Source organism: Dama dama, chromosome 26 (assembly GCF_033118175.1).
Source record: "Dama dama isolate Ldn47 chromosome 26, ASM3311817v1, whole genome shotgun sequence".
Classification (NCBI taxonomy): domain Eukaryota; kingdom Metazoa; phylum Chordata; class Mammalia; order Artiodactyla; family Cervidae; genus Dama; species Dama dama.
The window spans coordinates 32,553,943-32,572,538 of NC_083706.1; the positions used below are offsets into that span (position 1 = coordinate 32,553,943).

Below are 18,596 nucleotides of genomic sequence, written 5' to 3' on the forward strand. Positions count from 1 at the left end.
CAAAGAGTCAGACACAACTAACCAACTAACACACATATACTATCTTGCGTTAATCAAATAGCTAAGATGAAGCACTTTGAAAATTATTCCAAAAAATTGGGAAAAAATATAGATATATAATCCAATTGGATCTGGCTTTGTTTTTCTGGATATATAATTATTCAGTATCTAACAAATACTTTTAATATCTATCACCTGATGAACATCAGGGCTACATCATGGGCTAAAGATCACAGAAAATCAAAGTTCAGTTGTCAAAGAGCCACTGTCCCAGTGGAAGACACAAGTCAAAATTTCCATTTCATAATATGGTAGAACAAGTCTAAATATTGTGTATGTGTGGTGTCCTATGAGAACAGCTAAAATCATCTGGCAGGCTGTGTGTGTGCTCAGCCTTGTCTGACTCTTTGCAATCCCACAGACTGCAGCCAGCCGGGCTCCTCTGTCCATAGAATTTTCCAGCAAGAATACTGGAGTGGGTTGCCATTTCCTACTCCAGGGGATCTTCCCAACCCAAGGATCAAATTCACATCTTTTGCATCTCCTGCATTGGCAGATGGATTCTTTACCACTGAGCCTCCTGGGCTGGCATCAAAGTAAATGAGGTTAGTTTTGCAAAAGAGAGCATTTTAAAATAAATAAGTTGTATTAATCTGAAACTGTATAATTATAAAGTACTTTGGAATCTAGTTGCTAATAAAGAAAAATGAGAGTACTCCCTTCGATAGTTCAGTTGGTGGAGTGGAGGTCTGTAGTTCTTGCCAGTATAGTCATATCACATCGCTGGTTCAATTCCAGCAGAGTTGATGTTTTGCTAACATGACACTATAAATCAACTATAATAAAAATTAAAAAAAACCCATCACTTCCATATGGAAAAAAAGAAGTAGTACTTCAAGCATCTGTGACTTTAGCATTTCACACTGAAATTTCTATATGAGGATCTTAATTTGTAAGTACATAATATAAGCAACAAGGTGTGAAATATCTACATAGATTCTGTTGTATGTTTTTTCTTTTACTTATCTAAATAAAATGATCAAACAGTAGATCAATACAGAAATTATCTTTAAGTAATTAAATTTTTAAAAAAATTCTTTATAGAATTATTAAAATGATGAACATCAAAGGCCAAAAGTTTTGACTTCCAACATATGACTAGTGTAAGACACCATCTGTTTTCAGTTTTGGAAAAATTCCCATATCTATACACTAAAACACTAGTTTTTAATTACTTAAAAATTTTTTCTTTTGAAAAATTTTTCAAACATGCAAAAAGTTGCAAATAGAGGATAAAGAACTTATTTTCTGAGTCACTTGAGTTGCTAACATTATGCTATATTATTCTCAAATAATTTAATGTATATTTATTACATAAATAGATATTCTCCTATATAGTCACAATGCAAATGCAAGAACTTACCATCAATGCATTGTGACCATTGAATCTTCAAACCTCAGTTAATATTTCCTATCATACTAACAGTGACATTTACAGCAAAGGATCTAGTTCAGGGTCACATTTTTAAAGTTTGTCATGTTTCCAATCTCCTTCAGTGTGGATTAGTTGTTCATCTTTTTTAAAAAATATGTATTTAAAAATTTTTTTACTTTCAGGATCTTGACACTTTTGAAGATTATAGGCCATTCAGCCTATAGAACATCCATCAATTTGGTTTTTCTGATTTTTATTTTAATCAGATGATGGCTACGTGTTCTTGTCAACAATGTCACAATAGTGGAATTTTAAAACAACTTTTTATTTTATATTGCAGTACAGTTAAATAACAACATTGTGTTAGTTTCAAGTGTGCAACAAAATGATTCAGTTATACATATACATGCATCTATTCTTTATGCTGCCCAGTCATTTCAAGACCTGTGATTCTTCCTTCCATGACAACCACAAAATGTGAAAGATGAAAAGAGTGGAGGATTGTGTAAAGAAGTTTTAGGCCAATTTTTAAGTCATATTTATGATACTGATCTATATTCCATTGACCAGAACTCACTCATATGTCTAACATTAACTCCACATGAGCTGGGAAAATGTAGCCTTCCTGTCAACCCATTCATTAATTAAGTTTAGTGAATGCATAGCATTTTGTCTGGAAAGGTAGAAAGTCACATTCAGCATATGACCTTTTCAAAACTATGTCTTTTTTTCCCCTAACAGGTGGTTTTTAATAATGGAATGCTAAATAACTGGATGGTTCTTAGATATGTGGTAGATACTGGAGAATATTACAGTACCTGAACTGGAAAAGTAATGATATATATAAATATAAAGGTGAGGGGAAGATAGGATAAGTTATTACACAGGTATAGAGAGGAGTTGGAAACTTATTGGACCCAGGAATCAAGTAAGAGAGTGTGAAAGTGAAAGTGTTATTCACTCAGTTGTGCCTGATTCTTTGCGAACCTATGGACTGTAGCCCACCAGGTTCCTCTGTCCGTGGGAATTTTCAGGCAAGAATACTGGAGTGGGTTGCTATTTCCTTCTCAAGGGGATCTTCTTGACCCAGGGATCAAACCTATGACACTTGCACTGCAGGCAGATTCTTCATCATCTGAGGCACCAGGAGAGTAAGAGAGAGAGGTTTCATTTATGCCTGTAAAATTTACTGATGGGTGGAATTATGCTAACATAAACAGAAATGAGCATAAAAGAAAGAGAAGACTTCAGATGAAAAACGATGAGCTCCATTTTGGATATAACAGACTTAAATTTTCAGAAGGATGCTTCCATGTCCTGGCTATTATAAACAGTGCTGCAATGAACATTGGGGTGCACGTGTCTCTTTCAGATCTGGTTTCCTCAGTGTGTATGCCCAGAAGTGGGATTGCTGGGTCATATGGCAGTTCTATTTCCAGTTTTTTAAGAAATCTCCACACTGTTTTCCATAGCGGCTGTACTAGTTTGCATTCCCACCAACAGTGTAAGAGGGTTCCCTTTTCTCCACACCCTCTCCAGCATTTATTGCTTGTAGACTTTTGGATAGCAGCCATCCTGACTGGCGTGTAATGGTACCTCATTGTGGTTTTGATTTGCATTTCTCTAATAATGAGTGATGTTGAGCATCTTTTCATGTGTTTGTTAGCCATCTGTATGTCTTCTTTGGAGAAATGTCTGTTTAGTTCTTTGGCCCATTTTTTGATTGGGTCATTTATTTTTCTGGAATTGAGCTGCAGGAGTTGCTTGTATATTTTTGAGATTAATCCTTTGTCTGTTTCTTCATTTGCTATTATTTTCTCCCAATCTGAGGGCTGTCTTTTCACCTTACTTATAGTTTCCTTTGTAGTGCAAAAGCTTTTAAGTTTCATTAGGTCCCATTTGTTTAGTTTTGCTTTTATTTCCAATATTCTGGGAGGTGGGTCATAGAGGATCTTGCTTTGATTTATGTCGGAGAGTGTTTTGCCTATGTTCTCCTCTAGGAGTTTTATAGTTTCTGGTCTTACATTTAGATCTTTAATCCATTTTGAGTTTATTTTTGTGTATGGTGTTAGAAAGTGTTCAGGACATGGAAGCAACCTAGATGCCCATCAGCAGATGAATGGATAAGGAAGCTGTGGTACATGTACACCATGGAATATTACTCAGCCGTTAAAAAGAATTCATTTGAACCAGTCCTAATGAGATGGATGAAGCTGGAGCCCATTATACAGAGTGAAGTAAGCCAGAAAGATAAAGAACATTACAGCATACTGACACATGTATATGGAATTTAGAAAGGTGATAATGATAACCCTATATGCAGAACAGAAAAAGAGACACAGAAACACAGAACAGACTTTTGAACTTTGTGGGAGAATGTGAGGGTGGGATATTTGAAAAGAACAGCATGTATACTATCTATGGTGAAACAGATCACCAGCCCAGGTGGGATGCACGAGACAAGTGCTCGGGCCTGGTGCACTGGGAAGACCCAGAGGAATCGGGTGGAGAGGGAGGTGGGAGGGGGGATCGGGATTGGGAATACATGTAAATCCATGGCTGATTCATATCAATGTATGACAAAACCCACTGGGGAAAAAAAAAAAAATAATAATAATAAAAAAAACAGAAAAAAAAAAAAAAAATTTCAGAAGGACTACAGAAGGTGGTGTCCAGCAGTTACAGAGAAATATACTAGAATTTATTTAAGCAGGATTGGGGCTGGATATTTAAGTTTAATTGCATAAGCATGAGTGCTTAACTCATGCAACTGTTAAGAATAGAAGCATAATAAAAAAGGCTGAAAGTGGTAAATTTATAGATGAATTCATGGAGAAGAGAAATGGAAAGAAAATGAGAAATAGGATTTGCTTCTTTCTGATTAGCAAGAGGGTCATCTGTGGCCCATGGCTGTGGAGAAAGAGGTAAAGGAAAGTAAGATGTTAATTTTCTTGGGGTAGAGATTGATCAGTTACAGAATAAGAAAAAAGAATCTTTAATCCTGATTGTCTTAGCTTTTGTTTTTGCTTCTTTTCTGCTGAGGGGGCCTTTGCTATTTTATTTTCTTCAATGGTTTAATGAGATTTACAGAAAGATGTGTAGTAGTCAGTTGGGAAAGAATATTTACTTTATTATGAAATTATTTTCAATTTATACACTAAAAAGGAAGTACTGGATTTATCTGATCCAATAATCTGTTCTTGGTTTCATATACCTAATTATTTTACAGGAGGCAAATGGCAACATACAAATAGTAGGCTATTCAAGCAGAAAGGCCCTGCAAAGGTGGAAGATGAAAGGCAATTGATCATTCAGTAACATCCCGTTGTGGGCTACAGTTAACCACAGAAATTAATTATGATATGCTATTGTTTCAAAATTAGTATAGTAGTTAAGAGGCATTATTAGGATTATAATACACATTTATTCAAGGAACATTTATGAAAATTTGTTTTATTCTGAGTATTGTTCTAGAACCTGGAGATACATAAGGAGATATGATACAGACTACACACGCAAAGAGTTCTAATCCACCTGGGAAATCAGTCTATATATGAATAATTACTGTGCAGTACAATAAATGTTTGTAGAAGATACTGAAGAAATTTAGGACCTATTTAGCCTGTTAGCATAATATTGAGGTTATTTAGCTTAAAGGAAAGATATGCAGGTTGCCCGTGGCTTTCACTTGGCATCACTGCTAGTGAGTAACAGGAAAATTTCTTCTGTGAAATGACCAGCAGTTTGATGTCTATTGTTTGTGTACGTATATTTGACTGTACTGGAGGGTGATATTCAGGAATGTGGTTAAAAATTTTGGCCAATATATGATGATAACGAGACAGACGAGAAGAGAAAAAAACAAAAATTATAGCAAGCTTTGGAAAATTCTGCAATCACAAGGCGCATTGACCAAGCAAAACTTAGAGCGGCATTTTTCTACCCACACACCTGTGACAAACCTGCTTCCATCACAGTATTTCTGATGCAAACGCTATATGCTGACATAAGTGAAGTGAAGTCAGTGAAGTGAAGTGAAGTCACTCGGTCGTGTTTGACTCTTTGTGACCCCATAGACTGTAGCCTACCAGGTTCCACCATCCATGGGATTTTCCAGGCAAGAATACTGGAGTGGGGTGCCATTTCCTTCTCCAGGAGATCTTCCCGACCCAGGGATTGAACCCGGGTCTCCCGCACTGTAGGCATTGTAGGCAGATGCTATACTGTCTGAGCCACCAGAGAAGTCTATGCTGACATAGTTATTGTGTAGTTATTGTTTATTCAGGATATTGTATTTTGTTTTATTTATTTAAAGATATTTAAATAATTGCTTCTCTACTTTCCTATGATTCTTAGTGATAAAACATATTCTGGATATAAATTATTTCTAAATTTGGCTCCACTGGGTGGGAATAGCAAAAGGAAATAGCCAGTGTTTTGCGCAGTAATTTTTCAAATGATAGTATCTTTTGATCATATCAGTTTGTAGAATTACTTCAGTGAAAGAAAAAGTCTATGCCAAATATTTTTCAGCAATCTGGACCAAGTGTCTAAGATGAATTGGCAAAAGAAAGGGTGGGATAGCAAATTCTTGACTGCATTTGTGCATGCTTGTCTTTTAGACCATGTAACATGTAGAGAAAAATACAAATACCCACTTCTGTGATGTCAATTTTAACTCCAAAGTAACAATATATTTGGAATCTGGTATTCAGAGTTACTAAGATTTTAAAAATTTATTTTTATTCACTCATTCATTTATCATTCAACAGTGTTGAATTATACAATTCTTACTGTACTTAGAATGCTTCCCTGGTAGCACAGACAATAAAGAATCTGCCTGCAATGCAGGAGACCTGGGTTTGATCCCTGGGTCAAAAAGATCCTTTGGAGAAGTGAATGGCTCCCCACTCCAGTATTATTGCCTGGAGAATTCCATGAACAGAGGAGCATGGCAGGCTACAGTCCATGGGATCAAAGGATTGGACATGACTGAGCAACTAACACATTCACAGTACTTACAACCAGAATAAAGAACTGGGTAGACATGGTTATCTGACCACGGAGTTTAAAGTCTAGCAGGTAAGGCAAACAAAAATAAAATTAAAATAAGTGTAACAAATGCCTTGATAAAGGAGGACTAGTTTCCATGGGAGCACATAGTATCATGCCTGGTTTGTGTGTGTGTGTGAATGTTTGTGATGTGTGTATCTGTGTGTGTCTTTGTGTATGCATACATGTTTGTGATGTGTTTGTCTATGAGTCTGTATGCAGATGCAGGCCAAGACTTTCCCCGGGAGGAATAATATTCATGCTATATATTAAAAATGAATAAGGAATAGAAAAAAATAGAATATAGGCTTAATCACCCATGGTACACAGGGGACATGGGGCATAAAAAAGAGCAGTGGCGTTGAAAGTGATCATTGCTTGTGTGTCCTCAGGTAAGTAATTAAACATTTGGATTATGCATAATTTAAGTATGTTTTAGCTTGGAATTCAGTGATTTTATTGAATTAATCCCGAGTAGTTAAATTTTCTTTTCTGCTTTGCAAATTTTATGGCTCCAGATAGACTAGACACTTCACAGTTACAACTTATCCATTTTAATTCTGAAGACTGCCCAATATTAAGGAAAAATTTCTATCTGGGGGCAAGTTGAGGATTCTCATTGACCATAAAGCTAGAAATTCAATAAAAGGAGAGTGTTGACTTCCAAAAGATATGTGGGCTGGAAAAAAAATCTACCTCTGCGGTTTAGATTTCTTTGGTACTGTAGAATAAATAGAGCTCTAGAATGGGGATGAAATGCAATTTCTTTCAAGGTCTGAGGTGGAAAAGAGTTCAGTGGGAGAGTAAGTGATGGTGATATTGTCATGAATTCTGATCAATTAAATAAACCAAGCAGCAGGGGATTTATTTCTGTCATGTTATGAGAAGCCTATCTAGGGAGAGAAGAGGAAAATATTAGAACCTACTCAGTATTTGTTCCACAAATATTTACTGAGTATTTTCTGTTTGATAGGTACCATACTAGGCACTTTAGGAGTTCAGAGTCCAGTGTGGGGTTTGAAAAAAGCAATTTTTTTGGTCAATAATTATAATAATACCTAATGTTAAGTGACTGCTTACTGGATTTTAGTCCTAAGTGCTTGCTTATCTTAATCCTTCACGTGGCTTCTCTGATTCAGTCCTCAGTAAAATATCAGAGATGAGTGCTATTATTAACCTAATTTTACAGAAAAGTCAACTGTGCCATATTTCTGTGGCACATTAAGAAATACACATTCAGTTCAGTAACTCAGTCATGTCCAACTCTTTTAGACCCCTGGACTGTAGCACGCCAGGTCTCCCTGTTCATCACCAACTCCCGGAGCTTGCTTAGACTCATGGTCATCCAGTCAGTGATGCCATCCAACCGTCTCATCCTCTGTCAACCCCTTCTCCTCCTGCCTTCAATCTTTGCCAGAATCAGGGTCTTTTCAAATGAGTCAGTTCTTTGCATCAGGTGGCCAAAGGATTGTAGTTTCAGCTTCAGCATCAGTCCTTCCAAAGAATGTTCAGGACTGATTTCCTTTAGGATAGACTGGTTGGATCTCCTTGCAGTCCAAGGGACTCTCAAGAGTCTTCTCCAACACCACAGTTCAAAAGCATCAATTCTTCAGTGCTCAACTTTCTTTATAGTCCACCTCTCACATCCATACATGACTACTGGAAAAACCAAAGCTTTGACTAGATGGACCTTTGTTGGCAAAGTAATCTATGCTTTTAAAAATGCTGTCTAGGTACATTGCAACTGGTACATTGCTATTAACTGAACTGTAGTTTTTTAACATTTCGATATTACCAGTGTCCTCCTTTTTTCCATTTTAGGATCCAGTCTAGGAGCTCATGTTACTTCAGGCTATGTTTCAAGAGTAAAGGTAGAACAGAGTCACTAAGCGTGGGAGTGGCAAGAAGGATGATGTGGGGAAGAGACAGAGAAAGACTTCCAAAAAAAAGGTGATGCTTGAACTTGATCTTGAAAGTTCAGGAAGAAATTATTCAAGCCAAAAGTTATGGGATGAGCATTAAAAACAAAAAGAAAAACCTCTAAAAATATCTTATAATAGGGTGGGTTGTGCATCGTTCAAATGGTGGAAACAAGTCATGTATTTAGAAAAAAATAGGAAAGTGAGAGAGGGAGTTAGGTCAGGGTGTAAAGTTAAAGACTTTAATTAGATTCAAGAATTTGCATTTTGTGCTACAAGTTTTCAAAGTCATTGACAGATTAAAGCATAGGGCTAGCAATCAGGTTATGTTCTGTAGTTATGCACTGTTTTGTAGTAGTTGCATTTTTGTTTAGTAGTTAAGATGTGTCTGACTCGTTTGTGACTCCATGGACTGTAGCCCACCAGTTTCCTCTGTCCATGGGTTTTTCCAGGCAAGAATACTGGAATGGGTTGCTACTGCCTTCTCCGGGGGAATCTTCCCTGTGTCTTCTGCATTGGTAGGTGGATTTTTTACCACTTAGCCACCAGGGAACCTCTGTAGTATTATAGGAGTCATAAATATTGGATTGATCCCAAAGAAAGGTTATTTAGCATTTATTGCCATAGTCTGGGTGAGAGATAATGAAAATGATGAAAAATTGAATGAAGTCTATGCCAGTAGATATGGAGAAGAGGATTTATAATTAAAAGATGGGAATAAATTTGTTGACATCACTTGAGAAAGATTAAGGGTTCAGGTTTACTCATTTGATTGTTTCATGAAAAGTTGTGCTATCCATCAAGATGGAAATGAAGAAGGCAAATAGAAATGTGGATAAGATTATGAGTTCAATTTTTGACATCTTTTTGTTGAAGGTCATCTGGTCCTTCCATTGTGTGTGTGCTCTGTAGTGTCTGACTCTTCGCAACTCCATGGACTGTAGCCTCCTTTGTCCATAGAATTTTCCAGGCAGGAATACTGAAGTGGGTTGCCATTTCCTTCTCTAAGGGATGGATCTTCCTGACCCAGGTATCAAAACCAAGTTTCCTGCATCTCTTGCATTAGCAGATGGGCTCTTTACCACTAGCTCCACCTGGGAAGCCCTGGTACTTCCATTAAAATAAGTCAAATTGACCATTGAAAATAAGATGGAAAATCATATCTGGGATGTTGATACAGATTGGGAATTCTGCATCATATTCATGGTGCTAAAGTCAAGCTCAGTGATAATGTATAGGGTGGCAGTAACTGAAAATCTAGGATTAGAGGAAAGAATAATTAATAATGAACCAGTGGAGAAGGAAGAGGAAAAGTAGTGAATGTGGACAAAGACGGGAGAGAAGATAATCTTAAAAGAGAAATATAGTCAATTTTGCCATTAACTTCACATTTGTTGAATAAAATAATGAATGAAAGACACTTCTGGCTTCAGCTCCATTATGTAAAGCTCTTGGTAGCCATCACTCCTGCCCTTACAATAAGAAAAAGGGTGAGCAAACAAAATTAATGATTTTTCCTGGGCCTATTAGAGAACTGAGGTTATAGGGCAGATTTCAACACTCAAATCTGGAGAGTTAGGTGAATACAAGAAGTGAATGCTGACATCTGTTACCTGGAACAAGGTCCACTAGAGCCATAAACTGGTAGGAAGATAAATAGAAAGTTTGACAAATTGTGGAGGCTGAATGTGAACTAGTCTGAGAGAAGAAATGTCCTGGACCCACACTCTCCTAAGTATCACCTGCAGGACCATCACTAAGTTCTCAAGGTAAAGAGCCAAGAAAGATCCCTTCATGGCTCTGGCAAGGGGAGGGGGAAAGTAATCATTGTGAAATTGTGAAATAATCATTCTTCATAACAAAGACCTACTCCATACTTTGAAAGCAAATACTTTACCAGTGCCTTAACCCACCCAAGTGTGGGTCATTTCCTGGATTCCAGCCTTCTCTAGCCTTTTTTTTTTTTTTTTTTTTGGGTCGGGGGGAGTTCTCACATGGGGGAAAAAATGGTAGGAAACATGTGTTAAGGTAACTGCAAAGGGACGTAGAGCTATTAAAGGAGTGGTAGTAGTGTAGAAAGTTTCCCTCCCAACAGGCTCTAATAAATAACAGTGGATTCTGGCAGAAGGAGCTGCAAGAAATAGACTTTGTCTGAAGACCAGTACAAAGAGAAGCTCCAATATAAAGGAGAGACAAAATTCGATAGCAGAGGACTTTGACACCTCTGACCCGTACAGATGTGGCAAATGTTACATATAATACTCCCGCCACATCAACATAAAACCTTATACTACTGGCCAATTTTCCTGAGTTCCTATTGTTTAATATACCAGGTCCACATCCAGATTTCAACAAAGATCACAAGGTAACCTAAAGGGGCAGTGGACAAAACAAAAACAAATGAAGAAATACCAAAACTCACAGTATGAAAAGACAAAGCAAACATCAACACCAGATTAAGACACAGATTTTAGAATTAACAGATCTGGAATTAAAGTAATATGAATACTATGTTAAGGATTCGAATAGAAAAAGAAGACAATATGCAAGAACAGATGAGTAATATAAGCAAAGAAGTGGAAACTTTAAGAAGGAGTCAAAAAAAGAAGTGTTAAAAATCTTAGCAATTTGTGCTATTTCGACATGAGATATGTAAGAAATACTGAAATAAAAATACATATGAAAGTAAACATTCTAATTGTATGTCCACTCTGTTTTTGTCTGAATGTCTTGGTGAGACACTTGAACACATCCTCAGGTCTTTTCAAAGCTGGAACAACTGACTGATTCAGTGAGATCACTCCCAGTAAACAGAAAATGAAGCCCTGGAGTGAAAACAATTACGCCATTGAACTGCCTTCTCTTTGTTTTGTTTAATGCTGAGACTGTGCATTTTGTCTATAAAAATATCTTTTGTTTCTCACTTTCCCAGTTTCCAGCTCCTCCCTAAGGAGCTCATCCAGTTTAGGGTCTTCCCCAATATGTTGGCGCTTGTCCTCATCATTCCCAACCCCACGGAAGCTGGAGTCGAGGTGGTGGCTTTCTCAAAAACTCATGTCTCACCGTGGAATGCGGCACTTGACTCGCTGGCTCTGAGGCTGCTTTCTATCCTGACAACAAAACCTACATTCAGACACCCATCCCAAGAGTGGCCTTTATATCTTCACACACTGCAGCACTCACTCCAGGACATTTAGCCGTTCTGTTATCCATTGATTTGAAGTGACCTGAAGTACCTCCGGGAACGGGAAGGGCAAGGTCAGATCACAACAGGCATGACCAGCGCGGGGCTTCCTTGAGAATGTGACTCTCTCTCATATTGTCTCTTCCTTATCCACTTCAGTGATCATCAACAGGCACTCTAATTCCTACTCCGAGGAGATTTGCTGTATCTCTGTTCTTAATAAAAGTTTAATAGCAGATAGAGCACTTTGGTGAGAGCTCATGTAAGTGAGATTTTTATTTCACCCAACATACAGGCATGGTATGCACTTAAGTCATCGATGGGTTGTTGTAAGTAAAGCAAACAGCACATATTTACAGAACTGAGCATTTTATGATGCCATCCTTGAAACATTCACACTCTGATCAGTAATAGCTCTCCCTCTCATTAGTGAGCATCAGTGAGATACTCTTCTAATTAGCTATAAACTTACTGCTGAATAGCAGTCATTTCAAGTACTGTTTGTTATTAAAACAAATACCTGGAAATTACACTATCAGTACAAAAATCAATCCAGTTCTAAGCCTAACACTGAAAGCAACCTTAAAACTCTCACTCCCACATGCAACTTGCTATCAGCAGATTTTCTTTGTGGTATATGAAGACTCCTAACAAGCCAGGGGACATGACTGAGTGACTTCACTTTCACCTTTCACTTTCATGCATTGGAGAAGGAAATGGCAACCCACTCCAGTGTTCTTGCCTGGAGAATCCCAGGGACGGTGGAGCCTGGTGGGCTGCCGTCTATGGGGTCACACAGAGTCGGACATGACTGAAGCGACTTAGCAGCAGCAGCAGCAGCCACAAGCCAGGATCCACCAACAACATACGTGGAGGCAAGCAGGGGATAAAGGTATGTGCCCGAATTTTATAATTACTTTGGAAGAGAGGCATATTGACAACAATTTGGGAGAAGGTGGAAATGCCTAATCTCAGTACCCCTGCTTGGATTCTGTTTTGTCAGATCCGTGAATATTTGGGGACACATGTTCCCATCATTAAAGTCATAGTGATGATGAAAATATTTTGACTTTCAAAAAATATACTATATCACAGCGAGTGGGCTGAGGAAAGAGGCAGATATGTGTGTGTGTGTGTGTGTGTGTGTGTGTGTGTATAAGTATAGCATCGTGGTGGGGGCAACAAAGTAGGTGTCCATGGAACCCTGAAAGCATTGATGGATCTTATTTAAGAGGAAAGGCTTGAGAGGATTTCTAGATTTATTTGGATTTGGAGTAAGTAATAGCATGTATGGCATTTTAAAGGTGGCATAGGCTAATTTAAAGACCATCAGGGGAAATCCTCTGCTTGAATCTCATCTCAACCATTTGTTGACTACAAAGCCATTCTTTCCATTTAAAAGCTGGGTGACTAAGTGTCTCGGCTTGATTTTAAATGTGGAGATGAGTACTGAAACAATGTAGGTAAAACATATAGCACAATACCTGGCAAGAATAAGCTCTCACTGACTTCTGCGCCCTCCCTTTCCCCTTACTCCCTTGCATTTCCACCCCTTTCCTCTTCATGCCAAATATCTTGATCTAGAGTTCCAAGTCTTTTCACTGCCTTCACTGACCTCCGGTCTTACCTCTCAGTGTCCATCTTCCAAGTTCAAGTCATTTCTTCTTTCAGGAAGCCCTCCCTTTCTCTTGCTTGACATGCCAAATTTTTATTCTTACATTAAGTACTCCTTCCTCATCCAGGCCTATCCTGACTTTGCCTGCTGGACTTTTCTTTCTCCTGAATTCCCATTGTATTTTGCATATCTTCTTGGTTCTTATTCTGATCATATTTTATGTTGTAGTTACTTTTGTGCATGCTTGATTATTAGACACCTTAAGGGTGGGATCAAATTGTCTGATAAACTTGCAAATCTGGTGCTTAGCACATTATCAAAGCTATATCACAATTATTTCTAAACTAGTCTCCATTCTTTCATTAGTTAAATAAAACTTGAAGTGTCTTTGGATTTGAAACATTTCAATATGAAATGTGTCTAACTGGATAATGCCAAAAATTAGAAAATTAAAGCACTAAGTGTATATTGAATCACTGCAGGTCCAATTCCTTGACTCCATATGCTCTTTACTAAACAAAATGATAAAAAGGGCTTTGTTCAGAATCATTTTCTTACTAGACAAAGAGCTCATTATACCAGAGAACTTAAAGTTTGACATGGGCTCAGGAGAGTTATCCTAAATTGAAAAAAGAAGAAAAAAAGGAGAAACTTACTGTGCAATTGGACACTACATGGCCATTCAAAACCACTTTTTTAAAGACTATATCATGACATAAGCAAATGGCTCATAAAAATATTGGATAAGTACATAGAATTATAGGATGCCAAATGACATAATTAAATTTAAATTTAATAACAGACAAAAATAAAATATGCCGAAATACAAATGTTTTAAGTGATGATGTCAGAGTGAAATAAAATGCTAATGTTTTTCACATTGGTTTTCTGTACTTTAAACAATGTTTGTCAATAAATTTTGCATTGCTTTTGTAGTCAGGGCAATCATTACAATGTGTTTTTAATAGAGTGGTGGTTTTCATTTAGAGGTGATTCTGTTCTTGTGGGGGCATTTGGCAATATTTGGAGGTATTTTGGTCACCCCTGGGGGGAAGGGATGTGCTATTGACACTGAGTGGGTAGAGGCCAGCAATGCTGCTGGACCTCCCACAATACACAACACATTCCACCACAAGGGAGGATTAGCTCGCACAAAATGTCAATAGCACTGAAGCTGAGAAGCACCGAAGTAGAAGGAAAGCAACTGAAATATTCTCAAAGAGGAACAGACTCACCAAACCCTGGTAGATCAATCAACATAATGGACTATTGTGCAGGTCTTAAAACTTGTCCTGCCAAAATATTTATTGAGGTGGCAGTCTCATTAATGCTTTCTCACCCCGTGCAACCTACATGTCCTCATCAAAAGCTCTTTGGTATGTTTTTAAATTGTGTTATCTTTGGTTACTAACATGTCTTCTTACGTTCCTAACAAGAAGAGATTTACTTAGGAGAAAGTGCAATAATTATTTTACCACTTGTATCAACATGACTTCCATGGTGCTAGTACAAGGAAATGTTACCTCTGTAGTTCTAATAGTTAATCACTTGTATCCCCTGAATTTACTCTTTCACTTGTATGTAACTGAATTCCAATTCAAATATTCCTCAATGTTATAGAAAATTAGCATAAGTGCTATATGTAGGTATATATGTTTGTACCTCTCTGAACATAATTATAATAGCTGCTTAGAAGCTTTATCTGTTAAGTATAATCCCTCAAAGTCAGTTTGTATGGGTCACCCTTTTCTGGTTCTTCACATGTCTTATAACTATTTGCTGAAAACGGTATTTTAGACAATATCTTGTAGCAACTCTGGATATTGGTCCCCCCCCCCCCCCGCCCCGCCCCGCCCCACACTGGCCCAGGGCATCTTCATTTTCATTGTTCTTGTTTGTGTGTTTGTTTAGTAACTTGGTTGTACTTCTTTAGTGAAGTCTCTTTCCTGCACAGTGTGCTGTCTCTAACATCTCTTAAATATCCTGGTTTTGGGCACACAGACATCGACCTGACTACTAGTGATGATTGCCCTTTTGGTCAGGCTCTTTGTCTGACCTTTATTAATCTGCTAAGTCTCCGAGTGGTCTACTTCTATTGGTATCATGTCAGGTATTAATCTCCACCAATTGCTAGTTGCTTGCTCTATTGTTTTAGATAATACCTTGGGATATAAGCTGTTCACATTCTGCCTATATTGAAGTAATTTCCCTAGCAAGGGTAGAGTGTTTTAAGTGTTTGAAGCTGCTTTGATCTTCTCTTAGGCTGAGTCTCTGGGCTATGGAGCCAGAGACTGTGCCTGGTGAGAAATGGGAAACTTGCTCTTTACTGACGGCCCCTCCCAGGCCCTCCCGCAGGGGCTGGGTGCTGGAGGCCTTTGGGAACTGGTGCTGCTGTCCAGATGCTGCCACCACTCAGTATGAATATTCCTCAGCTCAGGCTGGGAGAATGGAATCTGCTGATTCCACCGATTGCTGAATCTAGTCTTTTCACTGGAGGAGATTGTTAAAGATGGTCATTCAGCTGCTGAGACCACTGGAGCAGGTCTTATGAAGCATAGTATCAATGGGCAAGTATAGGCTTCAACAGCTTCCTGCTGAGGATCCTTCTTATGTTGTGAGAGATGAGATAGAAGCATGAGTGATACTGCCACAAAGCAGGACTATGGGAGGGGGTAGGCACAGTTTCTAGCTCAAGAGCTATGGTCTCTCATTGTTATGGACAAATTTCCATTTGAATAAATGCTTGTCAAAGTTGTAAGTCATTTAATCAGTCTTTAAAGTTTTCAAATATCATCTTTGCTAATTTTGACCAGTTTAATAGACATCTCTCCAGAGGAGAGGTTCTCCTATTGAGACAGGAGGGAAGAGAGGCAAAGCACAACCTTTAAACGAATGACAGAGCCATTAAGGATACAATAAAATCTAATTAGAAGTGATCAGGCCCAAGGTGGCAGAAAATTCAACTTCCAGTAGACCTTGAGCTTCATTATACACTCATTGTAATACATTAGCATATGCTAAATGACATGCCCACAGGTGCCATGACAGTTCCAAAGCTGACCATGAAAAGGCTGAAAATGAGCAGTGGCTCAGTTCCTGGAAATCCCAACCCTTTTCCCAAAATAGTTGGAATAATCCTCCTACTGATTCAGTTCAGTTCAGTTCAGTTCAGTCACTCAGTCGTGTCCAACTCTTTGTGATCCCATGGATTGCAGCACACCAGGCCTCCCTGTCCATCACCAACTCCTGGAGTTTACGCAAATTCATGTCCATTGAGTCAGTGATGCCATCCAACCATCTCATCCTCTGTCATCCCCTTCTCCTCCCGCCTTCAATCTTTCCCAGCATAAGGGTTCAGTCTTTCCCAGCATAAGGGTCTTTTCAAATGAGTAAGCTCTTCACATCAAGTGGCCAAAGTATTGGAGTTTCAACTTCAACATCAGTCCTTCCAGTGAATATTCAGCACTGATTTCCTTTAGGATGGACTGGTTGGATCTCCTTGCAGTCCAAGGGATTAGCCTTGGATTCCTACTGATTAGCCTATAAAGTTACCCAACCCATAAAAACTAACAAACCCATTTTTCAGGCTACTCTTGCCTTTTGAGACAGACTATATTCTGCCTGTGGGATGTATAAGGTTGGTGCAAAAGCAATTGCAGCTTTGCAATGTTGAGCTTTGCTGTTTGATATTGGAATACATTCTTAAATAAATGGTTATGTTTTACATCATTTTAATGCACATTTCTTGTGTTTTTATTTTGCTAATGATGTTACTTGTTGTTTATTTTATATTCATTTTAGATTATAGAAATGATGTTAGACAAAAAGCAAGTTCAAGCACTTTTTAAATTCAAGTTCAAAATGAGTCTTAAAGCAGTGGAGACAACTTGCAACATCAACAACTAATTGCTCCCAGGAACTGCTAACAAACATACAGTGGTGGTTCAAGAAGTTTTGCAAAGGAGATGATAGCCTTAAAGATGAGGATTGTAGTGGCCAGCCATCAGAAGTTGTCAATAACAAGCTGAGAGCATCATCATGATTCTCTTACAACTAAGAGAAGTTGCTGAAGAAATCAATGTTGACCATTCAATGGTTGTTCAGCCTTTGAAAAGCAAATTGGAAAGGTGAAAAAGCTCCATAAGTGGGTGCCTTGTGAAGTGACCTAAAATACAAAAAGACATCACTTTGAAGTATTGTCTTCTCTTATTCTACACAGTAACAATGAAACATTTCTTGGTCGAATTGTGACATGCAACAAAAAGTGGATTTTATATGACAGCTGGTGATGACCAGCTCAGTGGCTGGACTGAGTAGAAGCTCCAAAGCAATTCCCCAAACCCAATAGCACCAAAAATATATCATGGTCACTGTTTGGTGGTCTGTTGCTTGTCTGATCCACTACAGCTTTCTGAATTCCATTACATCTGAGAAGTATGCTCAGCAAATTGATGCAATGCACTGAAAACTGCAGTGCCTGCAGCTGGTATTGGTCAACAGAATGGGCCCACTTCTGCAAGACTGCATGTTGCACAACCAATGCTTCAAAAGTAGAATGAATTGGGCTATGAAGTTTTGCCTCACCCACCATACTCACCTGACCTCTCACCAACTGGCTACCATTTCTTCAAGCATCTCGATAAATATTCGCAGAGAAAATGTTTCCACAACCAGCAGGAAGTAGAAAATGTTTTCTAAGAGTTCATCAAATCCTGAAGCATGGATTTTTTGCTATAGGAGTAAATAAATTTGTTTCTCTTTGGCAAAAATATGTTGATTGTAATGATTTCTATGTGTTTGAGCTGAGTTATAATGATTTAAAATTCATGGTCTGAAACAGCAATTACTTTTGTACCAGCCTACTATATCTTCCAGAGCCACTCACATTTTGAGAGGGCCCACACTCTGTGGGGTGTGTTTCTTCCAAGGCTACTCTCACCTTTTGAAATGGATCATGTTCTGCCTGTGGAAGGTATCTCTCTGCTTTCATTTTACTATAAGTTGGTCTTGAATTCTTTCCTGCATGAAGCCAAGGACCCTCAGGTTGGTGGCTCATCCAATGAACTCACCTGAGACCTGGGATATGACTATCCTCTCATACCCCCATATTCCTGCAGCACCTTTACAAAGGAAAGGAAGAAAGCTAGTCTTCTCTCCCTTCCAATTTTCCATTGATTATAAAAATGTGGCCCATTTATTTCCCACATGGCACAGAGGTAAAGGATATGCTGGAGATGCAGAAGATAGTGGTTAAATCCCTGGGTTGGGAAGACTCTCTGGAGAAGGAAATGGCTCCCACTCCAGTATTCTTGCTTGGAAAATTCCATGGACAGAGGAGCCTGGCAGGCTGCAGTCCATGGGGTCTCAAAGAGTTGGACATGACTGAATGAC

The 18,596-nt window shown here is 38.4% G+C and overlaps 1 long non-coding RNA gene across 1 annotated transcript in view; it reads left to right on the forward strand.

Moving 5' to 3' along the window:
• Positions 1–17,974, forward strand: part of LOC133047073 (uncharacterized) — a 123,103-nt gene extending 105,129 nt beyond the window's left edge. The window contains exon 6 of the long non-coding RNA XR_009690651.1: positions 17,007–17,974. This is a non-coding gene — a long non-coding RNA (uncharacterized LOC133047073). The remainder of the gene's footprint in view (positions 1–17,006) is intronic.
• The last annotated feature ends 622 nt before the right edge of the window (positions 17,975–18,596 follow it).